The 4,845-nt window shown below is 42.2% G+C and overlaps 1 pseudogene across 1 annotated transcript; it reads left to right on the plus strand.

The window, feature by feature from the left end:
• Positions 1 to 2,159: 2,159 nt before the first annotated feature.
• LOC308352611 (glyceraldehyde-3-phosphate dehydrogenase-like) lies at positions 2,160 to 3,151 on the plus strand (annotated as a pseudogene). The gene has a single exon. The product of its transcript is annotated as a glyceraldehyde-3-phosphate dehydrogenase-like (transcript).
• The last annotated feature ends 1,694 nt before the right edge of the window (positions 3,152 to 4,845 follow it).

Raw genomic sequence — 4,845 nt, forward strand, 5'->3', positions numbered from 1 at the left:
GTTTAAATCTGGAAACATTTCTAATCAGAGGAAAGAGCACTGGGCCTAGAGTCAGAAGGCCTGGGTTCTGGTCCTGGATGTTCAATGGAGAAACCACTCGGCCTGCGCTGACCTCAGGTTTGGGTTTGTTTTTTTGTTTTCGTTTTTTTCCATAAAGCAGACAGGTGTGACTACAGAAAGTCTAGGATTCCTTCTGTGAGTATAACACTCTTTACCAACATCTGTAACTTGCAGTTCATATACCCACGGCTTGGGAAACACCATGCATGATGTTTAAAAAGCCAGGATTTTAGATTCATTCAGACTGAGCATGAAATCCCAGCTCTGCTGTGTTAGTTGGGCCACACAAGACAACTCCCTAACCCTTCCTATCCTCAGTGACCTCATCTTTAAAATAGAGGTGATAGTAATAGTACCCAACCCAAAAAGCTATTATAACTATTAAATGGAATTGTCCAGATAAAAAATTAGCATGCAGTCCTTAGCACGTAAGAAGTATGAAATAAATAGTAGTTGTTATTATACATTTGAAAGTGAATCAGAAAAATAAAATTGGGGGCGCCTGGGTGGCTCAGTGGGTTAAAGCCTCTGCCTTCGGCTCAGGTCATGATCCCAGGGTCCTGGTATCGAGCACTGCATCGGGCTCTCTGCTCAGCAGGGAGCCTGCTTCCCTCTCTCTCTCTCTGCCTACTTGTGATCTCTGTCAGGTAAATAAATATAAATCTTTTTTAAAAATTTTTAAAAAAGGAAGAAAAAGAAAATTGAAGGGTTTTTTTTTTAAAGAATTTTTTTATTTATTTGAAAGAATGCATGTGAGAGAGAGAGAGAAAGAGTATGAGCAGAGGGAGAAGCAGACTCCCCGCTGAGCAGGGAACCCCATTCGGGGCTCCATCCCAGGACCCTGAGACCATGACCTGAGCCAAAGGCAGCTGCTTAACTGACAGAGCCACCCAGGTGCCCCCAAAATTAAAGGTTTTGATTAAAATCTGTACCTCATATTGTGACAGAAAGAGCCACTTAAAAATTGACTGGCTAGGAAATATTATTTACATTCTATTGAAAAGCTCTCAGAATTGGTAGATAAAAGTCTCTTGAAGGAACAGAGGCCATTTCTCATGTTTCCTGCTTCCAAATTAGTGGATAATTAAAAATACAGGGTCTCTGCATACATAGCATCATTTTGTAGTACACTCTATTCTGCTTGTTTTTAATTAGGGATACACACACACACACACACACATACACAAAAGAGTGAGGAAAAAAGGAAGCCCCAAGGATGTAGCAAATTAAAAAAAAAAAAAAAATCAGTTCGTAAGGGAGGACACAGGCTTGATGATCTTAGCTCCACATAAAGCAAGGAAGGCATTACAACTGATTTTTGTATTAGCAAAAAAGTAAAAAAGACTGTATTTCCTATGCTTTTTACATATTCCATTTTGTGATACTTGGTAGCAGAAAGAAAAGAGAACTTGTACCTCTTTTTATTTTATATATATATATTCTTAAATTTCTGTTATTGAAGTTTAGCTAACACACAATATTATGTGAGTTTCAGGTGTGCAGCATGAGGATTTGGAAATTCTATACATTACATAAGGCTCAGTGGTGCAAATGTAGTCACCATCTGTCACCATACATTATCATAACGTTATTGACTGTATTCCCTACGCGGTGCTTTACATCTCTGCGATTCATTCATTTTATAACTGGAAATTTGTACCTCTTAATCTCCGTTCCCTGTTTCACCCAGCTCCCCCACACCGCTCCCCTCTGGCAACCACCAGTTTGTTGCCTGTATTTATGAGTCTGTTTCTGGGTTTTGTTCATTCGTCTTGTTTTTAGGTTCCGCATGTATGTGAAATCATATGGTACTTGTTCTTCTCTGTCTGACTTGTTCTACATAGCATAATACCCTCTAGGTCCCTCCATGTTGTCATGAATGACAAGATAACAGTTTTTAATCTTACGAAACAATCTGTCCTTTTTCTGGTCAGTAAGCGGTTGGAAGGACCTAAATTAAGGAAAGTGCACCCTCTGCAGGCTATTTAGTAGAATTTTAAAAGAAAACCAGCACAGCGGCTCTCTGCTCCTCCTGGTTGGATAGACAGCCGCATCTTCGAATCTTCTGGTGCAGAGCCAGCCTTGACCCCCACCCCCGAGACACAATGATGAGGGCGGGAGTAAACGGATTTGGGGGTTTGGCCATCTTGGGCGCCTGGTCACCAGGGCTGCTTTTAACTCTGGCAAAGTGGATATTGTCACCATCAGTGACCCCTTCATTGACCTCCACTACATGGTCTACATGTTCCAGAATGATTCCATCCACAGCAAATTCCCTGAAATCAAGGATGAGATCAGGAAACTTGTTATCAATGGAAAGCCTATCTCCATCTTCCAGGCTTGAGACCCTGCCAACCTCAAATGGGGTGATGCTGGTGCTGTGTATGTTGTGGAGTCCACTGGGGTCTTCAACACCATGGAGAAGGCTGGGGCTCACTTGGAGGGTGGGGGCAAGAGGGTCATCATCTCTGCTCCTTCTGCTGATGCCTCCATGTTTGTGATGCACATGAACCATGAGAAGAGTGACGACTCCATCAAGATTGTCAGCAATGCCTCCTGCACCACCAAATGCTTGACCCCTCTGGCCAAGGTCATTCACAACAACCTCAGCATCATGAAGAGACTCATGACCACAGTCCACGCCATCACTGCCACCCAGAAGCTTCCCCTCTGGGAACCTGCGGCATGATGGCCAAGGGCCTGACCAGAACATCATCTCTTCTTCTACTGGCTGTAGGCAGGGTCATCCCTGAGCTGAATGGGAAGATCCCTGCCATGACCTCCCGCATCCCCACCCCCAACACGTCAGTCATGGATGTGACTTGCCTCTTAGAGAAAGCTGCCAAATGATGACATCAAGAAGCCCATGAAGCAGGCTTCATAGGGCCCCCTCAAGGGCATGTTAAGCCATAGTGAGGACCAGGTTGTCTCCTGTGACTTTAACAGTGACAGTCACTCTTCCACCTTCAATTCTGGGGCTGTCATTGCTCTCAATGACCACTTTGTCAAGCTCTTTTCCTGGTATGACAATGAATTTGGCTACAGCAACCAGGTGGTGGACCTTATGGTCCACATGGCCTCCAAAGAGTAAGAGTTCCCTGGACAACCAGTCCCAGAAAGACGAAGAGGAAGAAAGAAGTCCCCACCTGATGGGGAGTCCTTGCCTAACTCATCCCCCAACACACTGAGAATCTCCCAACCTCCACAGTTTCCATCCCAGACCCTCTGAAGAAGGGGAAAGGCTTGGGAAGCCCTATCTTGTCAAGTATAATCAATAAGTATACTGTACCAGAAGGGAAAAAATTGGCACAGTGAAGGAGTCTGTAAAAATAATGAATGAATGAATTACATGTCACATTACTACTTTTACAGTTTTTATCATGAATTCAATAATGATGAAAATAAAGGCAAGAAAACAGGTTTGATAATGAGAAACTAGTATTAGGTCATGCCAACCCTTTCTTCTTTTCTTCTGTCCTGCCCTCTTTCCCTCCTTCCTTCTTTCCTTTCATTTTTTTTCTTTCTTTCACTCTTTGAACCCCTCAGACACACCTTTTATATAAAACCTATGTAAAGACAGAGCCATAAGGTCAAATGCAACTTAGAGATGCATGCTGCTTATTTCTATACGATGCCTTCATGAGGTTAATATGTCATATATGTTTCAAAGCCCAACTTCACAGACAAGATCAAGACACAGTAAGATCACAAACATTCACCAGCTACAAACTTAATAGAGTGAAGTGCATAACAGTAAGCAGCCCTCAACTTAGGAAGGGGTTATCTTCCCAAAGGCGGCTTATTCACTGGTCATTTAGAATTAAAACTCTTTTTCTCATTTGTTCCAGGGCAAGTTTGCAAAAATACAAATACACATTACACTAATAACCATGATTTCTGACTCATCAAACAATAATATAGCAGTATTTTTATGAAAAAAAAAATATAAGGCTCAACTTGGTATCTCAGGAGCCCATCCTCCTTTTCTCAAACAGTATGAGCAGCCTTCCCAGCTTCTGGATTTAGAGATGAAAGGTAATTCTGACACACCCATAGCAGATAGCCCAGCACCAGGAGCTTGTTAGCTTCCCATGTTGCCAAAAAGGAAGCTAACTCCGTGGGACAATCACACCCAAGATTTCGAAACTAGAGAAGAAAAGAAATGAAGGAAATTTTTTGTCTCTCTGAGGTCAGAGAAAGCAGAACCACAAAAGGTAGACTGCCTTGTCTTCTTCAATACACACACACACACACACACACACACACTCACACATACCCATGCTCACACACCTTTCCTTGTGTTACCAAAATTCATCCATAAATTGGTCAACTGCAGGCTAAGACTGTCTGTAATGATAATAATAACTGGGCTTCAAGAACCTCAAGAAATATAGCATTAGTGTTAATGAATATATTTCTTATTAGCATTTTTATTATTTGCAGCGTAATTTATTTTAAAACCAATTTATAGATTTTTTTTTTTTTTTTTAAAGATTTTATTTATTTGACAGAGAGAGAGCGATCACAAGTAGGCAGAGAGGCAGGCAGAGAGAATGAGAGAGGGAAGCAGGCTCCTGCCGAGCAGAGAGCCCGATGCGGGACTCGATCCCAGGACCCCGAGATCATGACCCGAGCCAAAGGCAGCGGCTTAAACCACTGAGCCACCCAGGCGCCCCTATTTTAAAACCAATTTAATTCCACTTAACCTATCAAATAAAACTAGCATGGTTAAATTAAACTTTGCAGGATGTTAAATAACTTAAGGAGAGCTTTAGAGAAGGAGAT

This window comes from Martes martes, assembly GCF_963455335.1.
Source record: "Martes martes genome assembly, chromosome: 1".
Taxonomy (NCBI): domain Eukaryota; kingdom Metazoa; phylum Chordata; class Mammalia; order Carnivora; family Mustelidae; genus Martes; species Martes martes.